The sequence below is a fragment of the Balaenoptera musculus genome, chromosome 16 (assembly GCF_009873245.2).
Source record: "Balaenoptera musculus isolate JJ_BM4_2016_0621 chromosome 16, mBalMus1.pri.v3, whole genome shotgun sequence".
NCBI classification, from domain to species: Eukaryota; Metazoa; Chordata; class Mammalia; order Artiodactyla; family Balaenopteridae; genus Balaenoptera; species Balaenoptera musculus.
Genome location: NC_045800.1, coordinates 79,564,852 through 79,580,461, shown reverse-complemented (window position 1 = coordinate 79,580,461; position 15,610 = coordinate 79,564,852).

Genomic DNA, 15,610 nt, shown 5'->3' with positions numbered 1-15,610 from the left:
GAATCTAAAAAAAAAGGAGGGGTACAAATGAATGTATTTACAAAATAGAAGTAGAGTCACAGATGTAGAGAACAAACTTATGTTTACCAGGGGGTAAGGGGGGTGCGGATAAATGATAACTTTATGATAACTTGCTGTATAGCACAGGGAACTCTACTCAATACTCTGTAATGGCCTATATGGGAAAAGAATCTTAAAAGAAAAAAAAAAAAGAAAAGTGGATATATGTATATGTATAACTGATTCCCTCTGCTGTACACCTGAAACTAATGCAACATTGTAAATCAACTAGACTCCAATAAAAAAAATTTTTTTTAATTATCAAAAATAAGAGCAAAAAAAAAAAAAAAAAAGATTCCCCCTTCATGTTGTTTATAAAAAAGTAACTGTGAAGCTAGAGATTCACAGAGGAGGCATAGACAGCCTGCCAAGTAGGACTGGTCAGGGCTGTGCCAGGCTGACCAGGAGAGTTAAGAAAGGGGAAGTGTCTGGCCAAAGTCTCTGGGAAAATAAATAGGCTTATCAGTTATCCTTTGACCTGCAGATACTGTTCTTTTGTCAGGAAAAACAGACCATGCGGTTTTTGGATTCCTGAAAGGTAACCCCGGGGAAGTGGGAGGAGTGGTGTCTCCTACGTTCTCCCACACGCGGGGCATCTAGTGCTAGGTTCAGAGGCAGAAGGACAGCAGACACGAATTACTTGTCTGTGCTTTTTCTAAAATTAACACAAAAAAGAGAATATCCACAGGAAGGGCAGTAGTAATGGGGAAGAAGGAGAAGGGGAGTTCAGACTAAGCCGCGTGTTTACCTCACTTCAGCTTTTAAGGGCTGACAACCCTACCAGTAAAACAAGGCTACTTGTGTCAGCACTGAAGTAAATATCTGAGGTGATAGGTCTTTGTTTTCTCTACTAATTCACCTAATTTCTTTTGAAAAGTCTACAAAGCGTACTGGATTGTGAAATTCGTTTCACACTACAGACACCTAGAATCACAAGATTTTAAAGAAGGATCATTGTGGATTTTAGAGTGAAATGTGATGGTAAGATACATAAAGCTAAGCCATGAAGTTCTACGTTATAGAAAAAAAAAAAAACCACGTTCACAGGTTTCTTAACAATCAGGACCATCATTGTTTATGTTTCCAAGCAGAAATGGATTTTCTCACTTCAGGCACTGACGTGTGGTCCTAAGACCCGTGAGCCAGAACGCCTGAGTTCTACCCCAGTCCTGCTGACACCAGATATTTGACCTGTACATGATCGCTAAGAGGCTGCAATCAATGTTGTTCATAAAGCTGGAGAGCAAAGTGGACACAGGCAAACACAAAATCCACATGGCAAGTATACAGAGATTACATACATAACGTAATGAGGAAGGCACTGTGATTAATAATGTGAAATGAGAAGTGTTGCTCTCACAGATTATTAGCAAAAGAAATCCTATCCAGAGATGATGCATGTTGAAATTGGTTGAATATTGATGGGACCTTCAGCTTCTGAACTGGCAGGGTCTGTGTATTCTATTCTGAATGACTTTCAGAAAAGGAGTTTAAACAACTTTCCCACGTAATTGTCTCAATGTCTAAATGAGCCTAATGGTGAGAAAGCTATTCCTTTCATTTACTCCACTGCTACCTCTGCTCTTAATCCCATGAGGTGGGGCAAAAAGGGCATGTATTTAGATACGAGCCTGTCCTGGCTGTGCTACTTCTCGCTTGGTGCGTGAACCAGAGGGAGGGAAATGACCGTCTGCTCCCAGTTCCCTTGTCTATTAAGGCACCAGTGAGGGTAACAATAATACTTGGAGCTAGTGCCCATGAAAAGCACTCTATACAGAGACAAAAATGCTGACGATTATCATTCTAAGGTGCCATATTTAGAAAAGACAAGTATTAACATGACAAGATTTTAAGCAATTAATGTACTGCAATTCAGTTGCAACCACGTGGAGGAACTGCACGAAACATAATGTGAAGTGGAGGAAACCAGACTCAATGCAGTAGGTTCTATGTGATTCTACACAGGGGCTTCTGGGGGCTGGGAGCATTCTCTCTTGATCTGTGTGTTGTTGACACGGGTGTGGTCAGTTTGCGATCACTCATCCCTTCTGAGAATAGGATGTGTGCCCTTTTCTGTACGTATGTCCTACTTCAGCAAAAACTGAAAACTTTTTATTTAGAAAAAATCAGATACCGCGGATAAAAAACAACAGCAACAACGATAAAAATCTCCAGATTTCGCCATCTTCCAGAGACAGTGAAGGCGTTCCGAACAAGCCTGCCCAAAATGTGCCACTTTGGCACATGGATTATTTTGAGCAGGAGGCAATCAAGACGCAGCAGACTCGAGGAAAACTTTTACCCCCCCTCTTGACTACCTAAAATAATTTAGATCAGGGCCTGGCCCAGAAAGAGAGCTTGTACCAGAGGTTAACTTTACATCTGAAAGACCTACTGTATGGCAGGGCGAACATCTAATGACCAGACCTCTGCTCTTCCTATTGTCCTGTGAATGGCCCTCCTCCCCTTTGAAGCCCCTATCCCATTGTAGTTCCTTAGCTCTGGATGGCGTAAGAGTCTCAACTGCCCAACTTGCCCTGAGTCTCACTGCCTTTGTAGGGCTCCTGTATGGTACGTACATAATTAAATTTGTTTTTCACCCATTAATCTGCCTTATGTCATTTTTATTGTTAGACCAGCCACAGAACCTAAGGGTTAGAAGGGAATTTTTTCCTCCCTGACAATCGCTACTCTAAATATTTGGATGTAGATCCTTCCAGAATGTTTTCTATGTAAACATATATTTTGTGAAAATGAAATCACATTCTACATCTTTTGGTAACCCAGTTTTATCACCAGGCAATATACTGTAGAGTTCATGCAGTAATACTGCATGTTATTAACTGCATAGTTCTGGAGTCTATTTTATCAATGCCCTATTATGTTACTACAAACACTGATAAATAAGACTTGCTCAGACATCTCTGCTCAGTATTTGGTTTATCTTTTTAAGATTCTGAAAATGGAATTGGTGACTCTAGGGCACACATCTTTAAGGCACTGGGTTTTCTTCTAGAAAGACTGCACTGATTTACATTCCCACCTACAGGGGTTGAAAGTTCACCTTCCCCCTGTTGCCTTGCAAAAATGGATATTATCATTCTTTTTAATCTTTGCCAGTCTGGAAATTTCATGTAACTGAGCACAAGGGTCACAGAAGAGGCAGCAGGGCTTGAAGTTCCAACTCCGGGATAGAACAGACTTGGCTCCTCCTTCCAGCTCAGAACCTGTTTCCTCAGCTATAAAATGAGATAACTGAGGGACTTCCCTGGCAGTCCAGGGGTTCAGACTCCACGCTTCCACTGCAGGGGGCGTGGGTTCCATCCCTGGCTGGGGAACTAAGACCCCACATGCTGTGAGGCGTGGCCGAAGATTTTTTTTTAAATGAGATAAATGATATTTCCTAAAAAGAAGAGCTCGATAGCTCAACACTAGTCACGACCACCTCCGACTCTGAAACTCCTTTCCTCTCTCGTTTCCTCCCCGCATCCTGGATGTCCCCCTGTGAATGCAAATCGCGTCCCATCACTCCATCACACCCTTTCTTAAAACACTTCCTCGGCCACTGTACATAGAACAAAATCTAAACCACTTAACCCGTCTGACCTGACGCCACTCGCCCTGCCTTTGCCCGCCTCCCCGGCAGGTGCTGGATGTTGACAGGCCTCGCTTTGCCTTGCCCGGCTTTTCGAGGCTGCACCGGCCCCTTTCAGTTCCCTGCTCAGTCCCTAGGCCCGTTTCCTGGACTGCTCCTCCTCCAGCTCCTTCCTGGCCTTGTCTATTTCAGCTTAAAAACCACGCCCTTAGAGAGACCGTCCCTGCCCTGCCTGCCGTTTTCTCACAGAGCATCCTGTTTCGTCCCTTCACAGTTCTTATCACTGTATGTAATTATATATTTCTTTGCTTGGGGATTTTCTGTCTCCCCACCGCCTGGTAAGCTCAATGACAACAGAGACAAGGCCTGTTTGGTTCACTGCTGTATCCCCACTGCCTGCCTCCTTAATAGATGCTCAATAAACGCTAGTTCAATGAGCGAATAGCCGTTTCACTTTTCCTCTGGTTTGGTGGCTTATAAACCCATAGCACTGTGATATGCAAGGTAGCTGTCAAATCTCTGTGACCTGTCCCTCTGGGCAGCTCTCTTTCTGATCTGAGCCTCCCCCAGGCCATTTCTGATCCCTCCCATCTCCCCGGTCCCTGAGTTCCTGTTTTCTATTTCACCTTCTGCAGCTCTGAAATGAAATATCTGCTCTTTTGTATTGTTTATTCAGTGTTTGAAGTCCCTCCCCTCACCTTAGGGAACCATTCATTACACTAATCTAGTTTCTTCAAATGGCACTCCATCCCAGTGGGTACTGGGACGGGGGTTCAATAAATATTAATTCACTCAGCATTTACTTATGAAGTGCCAGGCAGTATATTAAGCACTCAGGATACAAAGATGCATAAGATACAGCATTTCCTAACTTCAAGGAACTCCCAGGCTAGCAACGGAAGCACATAATTATAATATTCTGTAGCAGGTGCAATGATTTGCTATATACAAGACAAAGACAGTCTCACAGGGGAAGGAGATCTAATCCAGTTTGAGAGAGAGAAAGATCCTTCTTCCTGGAGATCATGTCATCGGATCTGAGCCAGATAAAGGGGAGGAAGGCATTACAAGCACAGGGAACTGCATGAGCCCAGATATGGAACAGAAAAGCAACATTCTGTGGACAGGAAAACAGTCAGCCCTTTAGCATTGCTAGAAAATCAAGTGCAGTCAGAGAAATAAGTCAGAGCAATGAGCTGGGGCCTGATGAGGAGGCACTGGAGTCATGGTTAGAAGCTTGGACGTTTAAGTAGGAAGAGGTCCCTGAAAGTTTTAATGAGGGGTGGGTGGTGGGGCGGGAGGTGGTGGATTTGAGAGGATGCATTTTGAGGCAGGAGACCCGGTAAATTTGATGAGGCTCTGACCTGGGGCAGAAGTCACAGAGAGAGAGTCAGAAACAGTTTCCAGAACCTTTAAGAAGTCAAACTGGTAGGACTTGGTTACTGATGAAGTGTGGGGCAGGTTGGCTGAAGGTTGCTGAGAAAGAGTCAAGAGCTTGGGGGATGCAGAGATGATGATGGGATTGCATCAACCAAGGGCACACTGTGGAAGCAGGCTTGGCGAGCTGGAGAGAGTGAGGTGACCCATCAGGTTTGGGATGTTTTGAATATGAGGTGCTTGTAGGGACCTGGGAGAAACAGGCCCAGAAAGGAGGGCTGGAACTCAAGGTTTGGGAGTCGTCACTCTCCGGAGAGCATGTGAAATGCAACAAGCAGTGGCCCAAGGATGGTACCCAGGGGAACCCCAACATCTGTCCTCAGCTGGAATGAGAGAAAGATAGATGTAGTTATCATCCTCTCTAGTTATCTGTTCTTCCATGCTTGTTAATCTTGTTCCCATTGCCTTCCAATTTCCCCTAGACTTGGGTAACCAATCGCTAATTGCTAATAATAGCTATCATTTATTGAGCACTTACTATGTGCTACGTATATTCTAAGTGCTTTGCTTGCATTGATTTCTTTACTCGTTAAAAAAGCCGCAAGAGGTGTTCTCCCCATTTTGGGGGGATGATGGGACTGATGCACAGGTGAGCAACCTGCCGCAGCTCAGACTGTTGATAAGCAGGTGTAGCCACTGTTATGTGGAGACAATTCTCTCTCTCGGACGAGAGCTGCTCATCCTTCATAAATCAGATGCAAAGCTCTTTCTTTCATTTTCTGTCTTTCTCTTAGAGACAAAAAAGGCAGCTGTAGTGTTGCTTGTTAACATTTCTGGGCCCTAAAGAATGACTGAAGGGAGAAAGAACTTTTTAATGAGGTCTAGAGTCCAATTAGCCTTATCGTGAATTAATTTTCATTTTTCTCTTAAGTACTAGGGTTCAAAACTGAAAAAACATTGCTGAGTATGGCAGGGTGCCATAATTCTGATGCACACACAATTCCTATAAATATCCTTTGTTTGGGAATGCACGTATTAGGAGAGACACAAATCATGTGGATAACACGTGTTATAGCTACTCCACGGTTGAATGGGCCTTCCCCATACTCCCTTCGTGCTTTCTAAGGTTGAATAGTATATTGTGAAACACTTTGTGTATAAAAGAACTTTATTATGTAGTGTCATTATGTAGTTTTGGGGAATAATCCAAGACTGACTTTATCAGCTAGTCGTTTTATAGAGAGCTTTTTCTGTAAATTTTTGGTAATGTTATATTTTCTGACGTTATATCCAAAGCTGGATAATGATGATCTGATACAAAGCATTCAAAGAAAAAACATACAAAGCTAGGAACATGAACCTTTATCAGTGTGTCAGTGAAAGTCTGGAAATATTCTAGAACTCTTTTATATGCTTGCTGGTATGAGAGTGTTAATAAGAGTTCTGTTTTAAATTAGAAGTAAGACTTTATTTACAAAAATAGGTGGCTGCCCACAGGCCATAGTTTGTCAATTTGATTTTTTTTTAAATACTGCAATAAAGTATTATCTATCTGAAAGCTTTTCCTGTAAGACCAGAAACAAGACAAGGATGCCCACTCTTGCCCCTTTTATTCAACATAGTATTGGGAATCCTAGCCAGAAAAATTAAGCAGGAAAAAGAAATAAAAGGCATCCAAATCAGAAAGGAAGAAGTGAAAATGTCTCTTTTTGCAGATGACATATTATATATTAAAAATTCTTAAAGGCTCCACCAAAAAACTGTTAGAACTAACAAGCAAACTCAGTGAACTTGCAGGATACAAAATCAATATACAAAAATCAGCTGTATTTCTATACACTAACAACAACTATCAGAAAGAAAAATTAAGAAAACAATCTCATTTACAATTGCATCAAAAAGAATAAAATATCTAGGACTAAATGTAATCAAGAAGGTGAAAGACCTGTACACTGCAAACTATAAGACATTGATGAAAGAAATTGATGATGACACGAATAAATGGAAAGATATTCCATGCTCATGGATTGGAAGAATTAATATTATTAAAATGTCTATACTACTCAAGTAATCTACAGCTTCAATGCAATCCTTATCAAAATTCCAATGACATTTTTCACAGAAATAGAACAAACAATCCTAAAATTTGTACAGAACCACAAAAGACCATGAATAGCCAAAGCAATCTTGAGAAAGAAGAACAAAGCTGGAGGCATCACATTTCCTGATTTCAAACTATATTACAAAGCTATAGTAATCAAAACAGTATGATGTTGGCATAAAATTGGACACATAGGTCAGTGAAACAGAATAGAGAGCTCAGAAAGAAACCCACAAAATATGGCCAATAATACACAATGGGGAAAGGACAGTCTCTTCAATAAATGGTGATGGCAAAACTGGACAGCCACATGCAAAAGAATAAAACTTAACCATACCCCAAAATCAACTCAAAATGAATTAAAGACTGAACATAAGCCCTAAAACCATAAAACTCCTGGAAGAAAACAGAGGTGGTAAGCTCCTTGACTGCGGTTTTGGCAAAGGTTTTTTTGGTTTTGACACGAAAAGCAAAAGCAACAAAAGCAAAGATAAACAAGGGGGATTACATCAAACTTCTGCACAGCAAAGGAAACCATCAACAAAATGAAAAGGCAACCTACTGAATGCAAGAAAATACGTACAAGTCAGATATCTGATAAAGGATTAATATCCAAAATATACAAAGAACTCACACAACTTAAGAGCAAAAAACCAAATAGTCCAATTAAAAATGGGTAGAATAGAAATTTTTCCAAAGAAGAAACAGAAACAGAAACCAGACTCACAGACACAGAAAACAAAGTTGTGGTTACCAAAGGGGAAAAGGGATGGGGGAGGGATAAATTAGGAGTTTGGGATTAGCAGATATAAACTACTATATATAAAATAGATAAACAAAAAGGTCCTACTGTATAGCACAGGGAACTACAGTCAATACCCTGTAATAAACCCTAATGGAAAAGAATATGAAAAAGAATATGTGTATATATGTATAACAGAATCACTTTGCTGTACAGCAGAAACTAACACAACATTGTAAATCAACTATACTTCAATAAAAAAAAACACACAATGAGATATCACGTACCTGCTAAAATGGCTATTATCAAAAAGGCAAGAAATAACAGGTTTTGGCAAGGATGTGGAGAAAAGGGAATGCTTATGCACTGTTGGTGGGAATGTAAATTGATGCAGCCACTATGGAGAACAATTTGGAGGTTCCTCAAAAAATTAAAAATAGAACTACCATATGATCCAGCAATTTCACTTCTGGGCATTTATCTGAAGGAAACAAAAGTACTAAATTGAAAAGATCTATGCATCCCTATGTTCATTACAGCATTATTTTCAATAGCCAAGACATGGAAGCAATCTAAGTGTTCATTGATGGATGAACGGATAAAGAAAATGTAGTATACATATACAATGGAATGTTAGCCATAAAAAAAGAAGGAAATCCTGCCATTTGCAGCAACATGGATGGACCTTAAGGGTATTATGTTGAGTGAAAAAAGTCAGACAGAGAAAGACAAATACCATACGATCTCACTTATATGAGGAATCTTTAAAAAAAAAAAACAAAAACGTAAAAACAAAAAAACCTAAAACCAAAACCCAAAAAACTCATAGATACAGAGGTGGGGCATGGGAGTGGGCGAAATGGGTGAAGGGAGTCAAAAAGTGCAAACCTCCAGTTATAAAATAAATAAGTCCTGGGGATGTAATGTACGGCATGGTGACTATAGTTAATAATACTGTACTGTAAACTTGAAAGTTGCTAATAGATCTTCTTATCGCAAGAAAAAAAATTGTAACTATGTGTGGTGATGGATGTTGACTGGACTTAATGAGGTGATTATTTTACAATACATACAAATATTAAATCATTATATGGTACACCTGAAACTAATATAATGCTATATGTTAAGTATATCTCAAAAACAAAACTGCACAGAATTTCAAACTACTCTTTGGGCAGAAATGGAGAGCCATAGAACTTAGATACTATTTCCAAATAAGTTGCAAAGTAAGGCAAAAAAGGAGAAATCATCCATTTCACCTACCAGTAAAAAGCTAAAATACCAAAATCCATCTTAGAATGTTGTAGGACAAACACATGCTTTTATAGAGCTAGCGCATTCAGAGGTGTTAAAAATATATATGTATGTGTATATACACATACACACACACGTAAAATGTACCTTGATGACTGAATTGTTTGTGTTCCTTTAAAAGTTACACCAGAGCCTAGTGCCTCATTCACCTCACCCTAGTCCCAGCCCCGAAAATTAAAACCATCTTGAGGAACTTGTATATCATAGGGTTTAAGGCACTAAGGGAAAGTAGCCCCCACAAACTCTCTTCTATCAACACTCAAAATTCTCCAGCTCGAATTTATGACTTTCTGATGATTATTGTTCTTTTTCTCTCTCTGACACACACACATAAGCACTCATACAAACCCACATTCTTTCTCTATAGTCCTTTATTAAAATGTAAAAATGTAAACACAGTGTTGTAATAATAGCCCAAATCTACCAATAATAGCTAAATTTTTTGACTGTTTACTTTATGCATGACGTCATGTAATCCATGGAACACTCCTGTGTGGGAGGTGTTTTCAGCCCCGTTTTCTGATGAGGAAACTGAGGCTCAGAGAGGTTAAGAAGTAAATGCAGCCTCTGGCGACAGACTAGCTTCCACCTTTACCTCTATCACAGTTCCTACGACTTAATCCCCCTGAGACTCAGATTCCTTTCGAGAGTAAAATGTGAATGCTAATTGTCTATACTTCATAGATTTACATAAGGATTAAATAAGATAATATACTTGAAGCACTCAGCTCAGTGCCTGGCACATAGCAAGCGTTCAATCGATGATGATGATGATGATGATGGTGATGGTGGTGATGTAATTGGCCAAAGGTCAATAGCTACAAGGAGGTGACATCATGCTGCTACAGAACTCCCAGAATCCCCTCCTCCAGAGGCAGGGCCTCAACCCTGGGTAGGTGGGAAGATAAGAGGTAAAGGGTATCTATTTACCTCCTTCAAATTAATGACAGATTTTGAACTATCACAGATACTATGTTCCAAATGTATCATAGCCTTGACCTTTCCCATCCGCTGAGCCAGTCAAAGACCCCGCAGCGGGACAGCTCCCTGAGTCATCAAGAAGCCCAGCCCGGGGAGTACTGGCTTCTGTGCCCCGTCTCAAAATTCCAGTTCTACCGTCCAGCCTAGTTTGGCAAATGTTGCTATTTACATCTCTTCCTTTGAATGGCTATTTCACAACTGCAACCTACACAATTCGCATATTTCCCCTGCTACGCTTCCACCTCCCCTCTCCCCCACCAACACACACATTTTTTCCAGTGTGGACTCCACATTTAATCATTTAGTCATAAGGTTTTTTTTTTTGTTTTGAACATCTCCTTTGCTGAAATTCTGTGCAATTACTGAGAGCACAAGAAACGAAACTGAATTTCACATCAGCCTCTCTCCCCGTCCCTCTCAGCCTTTCTCCTTGTTACCCTGAATGAAGACCCTACCCCTTCTGAGAAGCCTCTAGTTTTCTCAAGGACTTTCCTCCCTCAATCATCCCTTCTCTCCAGCATCATAAGTTTCTCCTTATGTCTATCAGTCTATTATTTCCAGGGTCCTATCTTTATACCAAAAAACCTACACTTTCCTCCAGCTATGGCCCCATGGCTTTGCTGCGCCACCCAGGAAACCTGTCCACATCCTTTTCTCTCTTCCTCTCTTCAAGCTACTGCAGTTGGCTCTGGCCCCTCCCCTTCCACTAAGACTGTTCTCTCAAGGTCGTCAGAGACAACACACTGCCTTATAAAACTGCAGTCCTATCAGAGTCGTTTCCCTGTCCTCTTTTGACTTGACTTCTCAGCAGCATTTGTCACAAAGACCACTCTCCTGCTTCAACACGGTCTTTCCTTGGCTTCTGGGATATTACGTTCTCCTGGGATTTCCACCGGCCACTTCTTTGCTGGCTTCTCCTCACCCACCGGATCTCTGCATAGTTTTGGTGGATCCCAGTTGTATTAGTTTGCTAGGGGTGCTGTACCAAATTACCATCGACTGAGTGGCTTAAACAACAGAAATGTATTGTCTCACAGTGCTGGAGGCCACAAGTCCAAGATCAAGGTGTGGGCAGGCAAGGGGGAGGAGGGTGGGAGAGGGAAGGATTAGGAGTCTGGGGTTAGTAGATGCAAACTCTTATATACAGGATGGATAAACAACAAGGTCCTGCTGTATAGCACAGGGAACTATATTCAATATCCCATGATAAACCATAATGGAAAAGAATATGAAAAAAAAGTATATGTATAACTGAGTCACTTTGCTGTACAGCAGAAATTAACATAACACTCTAAATCAACTGTGCTTCCCCTGCAAAAAAAAGGTGTTGGCAGGGTTGCTTCCTTCCGAGGGCTGTGAGTGAGGATCTGTTCCAGGCCCTTCTCCTGGCTTCTGGAGGTTTACTGGCAATCTTTGGTGTTCCATGCCTTGTAGATCTCTGCCTTCGCCTTCACATGGCGTTCTCCCTGTGTGCGTGTCTCTGTGTCCAAATTTCTCCTTTTGATAGGGCACCAATCATACTGGATTAAGGGCCCACCCTACTCGAATGTGACCTCATCTTAACTAATTAAATCTGCAACCATCCTATTTCCAAATAAGATCACATTCTGAGGTACTAGGGGTTAGGACTTCAGCATATGAAATTTGTTTTGCAGGGGGGGATACAATTCAATCCATAACATCAGTCTTGGGACTTTGCTCCATCTCAGATGATCTTGCATCATCCCATGGCTGAAATATGCCAAAGCTTCCCAATTCTAGGTCCAACCCCGGCCTAGAACTCTAGACCAGTTCTTCTCAAAGTGTGCTCCCCAACCAGGGGCATCAACGTCACCTGGGAACTTGTGAAAAATGCAGATCTGGGGACTTCCTTGGTGGTCCAGTGGTTAAGAATCTGCCTTCCAATGCAGGGGACGTGGGTTCGATCCCTGGTCGGGGAACTAAAATCCCACATGCCGTGGAGCAACTAAGCCCGTGTGCTGCAACTACTGAGCCCATGCACTACATGGGGTCACAACTAGAGAGTAGTCCGTCCGTACCTGAAGATCCCCTGTGCCGCACCTAAGACCCGACACAGCCAAACAAATAAAAATAAATAAACAAATTAAAAGTGCAGATTTTCAGGTCTTACCCCAGACCTATTGAATCAGAAACTCTGGGGGCGGGGCCCAGCAGTCTGCTTTAACAAGCCCTGCAGGGTACTCTGATACAGGCTGGTTTTAAGAACCACGACTCCAGAATCACATATCCAAGTGTCTATCTTTACAACTCTACTTAGAAACCTAATAGGTTTCTCAGAAAGAACTCTTGATTTCCACATCCTCCCTTGCGCTGCCCTCCCCCTTCAGACCATTTCGCTCCATCCTCACCTTAGAAAATGGCACCATCATATCAAAGCGCAGGAATATTCCAGATGGAAAAAGAAAAGCAAACGAATAGAGAATGAGCTCGGTGTGTGCTGAGGGAACAGAAAGACGTGCAGTCTGGCTGCAGTGCAGGATACAAAGGGCAGCACAGAACAAGCCAGGTGTGAAGGGCAGGGAGGGAGGCAGAGGCTTTGGGTGATGTGCAGACGTAACAGCAACACACACGTTTTGTGGCATCCACATCTCCCTCGGTTGAGCTCCCTTGCATTCTGGGAAATGGCCTTTCCTGACACAGCAGTGAGGACTCAACTCATCGGTGAGTTCATCCTTGTAGATGTAAGGACCGCCCCCCCGCCCCCGCCCCCCCCCGCCCGATCCCTTTTACCGACAGGGGCCTCTGTGCCCCAGCTTCTATGAGTGTTGGCTGATGACAACTCCCAGCCCCTTTCTCCTGGGAATGGGCCTCTAGCAAACAGGAATCATGGCTCCCGTGAGGCCATGCCCCACCCTCACCAGGCTGTGTATACTGAGGCACAAAAGCTTGGGGACCTTGAATTAAGGGGGATTGACTACATGGTGTAATAGGGGTTTCCAGGGCTGCCTGGAGGGATGAGCTTGAAGCTAACCTCCAGCTGAGAGCCCCACCTTGCTTGGGTTTTCCCCTGTCCTATCTTACTTCCCTCATTCCCCTTTTCCTAAGAATATTTCCCCAATGAATCACTTGCTCAAGAAGCCTCCTGCTTCTCGAGAACCCCACTTGCTTTGGAGGGGAAGGTTCAGGAGAACTTGAGTAATTGGGGGGTTGGTTGGCCACAGTTGCAGAAATCCACAGAAGTAAAGAGGGTCCTGAATTATGATTCTTCTGGACAGAGGCTGGGGGTGGTGCTGATGATAGTAGAGTTGCCTTTATCCAGAGTGAAAGGTCACTTATGTTAGGATTATTGGTTTTGCTAAACACAATTCTAAATCTCTGAATCCAAGGCATTCACCAAATGCCAGTAGTCCCAGCCTGTTGACTATTATGGTTCCTGAGGTATGGGACAAGTTCCTTTTCTAGAATATTCTGCTGTACCTTCCCTTCTCTGCTCCTCACATTTAAAAGTAATGTGACTGAAGGCAGGTGCTCTTTGGTGGTTGAGACTGAACCCCTGGTACCCCCAGACTGGGCTGGCATCCTCCTTAGCTCTCTGGTATCGTTTGCTTCCCTAAAGCAGCACTTACCACACCGCACTGTCCATATATAATTGCCCATTTATTGCTTAATAAGGCCAAGAAGACGCAAGAACGCTGAGTGTAACTCAGGCTAACGTGGCCTGCTCCCTTGTTGTCTCATGGAAAATACTTAGAACATATTTGTGGAATGATAAAAATGAGAGAGTAAATGAATGAATGGTCAATATACCAAACTGCATAAGTTCCATGTTAAGGCAAATTTGTTTTCCCTTATGCAATGTCCCTCTGCTATATGTCTGTTTAATCTGTTTGCTCTCTTGCCTCCCATGGATGGGGAAAACTGTCTCTAGTCCCCTCTGATCCTTGCAACAGACAACAGAACTAGTGTTTGATTTAGTGCTTAATTTTGAATACTTAATTAACCAGTTAACATTTATTTCAGCACAAATTATTTTAAAGATATTTTAAAGGTAGGGATTTAAAAAGAAATAAAATTCAGTGGTCTTCAAGAAGCTCATGGTGGCTGATTATACAATTCATTCTTCTCAAAAACAGTGTCTTGCTGAATGCAAAACTAAGTTTGGTTTAATATTTGTTCCTTTGTTATACTTTCCGTGGAAATACATTCACATATCATTAAAAATTTCTTCTGCAGACCACGTGGCCTAGTTTTGTCAGCAAACATGATAGGCATACCCATCAGGCTCTGGCTGTGGGTGCGATCAGTACATGTTACTGCTTGGCTAGAAAGGCAAGGTTGCTGGTTCAAGTCCTACTCTGTGTACCTGCAGGGGAATCAGCATTCCGATAGCAGGACATGTTTGAATCTGAATCCAAGTTGTAGGGTGGGCAGGCCCACTTTAAACAGCAGGCACCTTTAAAGTTCCGGCACTAGATCTCCTGCTCCAGGCTTTGAAATAAAATCAAAGCTTGCTTTGGCCTTGACTTGAGCTTTCATCTAATAATAGTCTGATAGGTATGTCTACAGCAGCTTTTTAAAATTTAAATATTACCCTTTAATGACAGGAACACAGAGTCTTTGAGTTTCTTGGCATCTGAGAGGTGAATCATGCATTTTATAGGTACAGAATTGAAAGAGGAATGACCTGCATGAGGCCAGACGGCAACTCCAAGGATATAGTGGCTCCAGCGCCATGAGGCTGCACAGAATTACTGGGCCAGCTGCCCATCCTTTCATCCCTCCACTGTACCAAGTATGAACATTGGTAGAGAAAAGCAATTCTGGCCACTGAGATGAGAAGAAACAGATGCCAAAGTTCACAGCTCTTGAAAAGGTAAAGACAGACCAGGTTGCATTCCTGCTCTGCCCCGTTGGGGTAAAGATATACAGGTGGTGGGTTTCTTTCTTCTCACCTGTTCCTGTCTCACTTGGCCTCTGAAAGTCAACCAGCACTCTTTCTTCAGCAAATGTGTGCTGGGTTCTGGGCAAAACAACATTATAATAAAAATAGAAAAGGTGAACCATGACATTGACTCTAATTGCCCCGAAGGGTCTTTGTCCCTAACCTAGAAGTCATGCAATCTTGCATTTTCCCATTAAGGATGGAGACATTTTACTTGTCACCCATAGAAATTTTCCCACTTTCTTGGGCATAATGGGTGTTAGCAAAAGCATCCTTCATCTACTGAACACCTATCTGAGGCAGGTACCACTGGGCATTTTGTATGGTCTCCACTTCATCCTTATGACAAATATATATTTATTGAGCAACTGCATGTGCTGGACACTGTTGGGGACCAGAGATACAAAAATAAACTGGGCACAGTCCCTGCTCTCCAGAGTTGTATAGTCTAGTGTACAAAATATACTCATGATCAAGAAGTTACAATACAGTATAATACAATGAGATGTCACCTCACACCAGTCAGAATGGCCATCA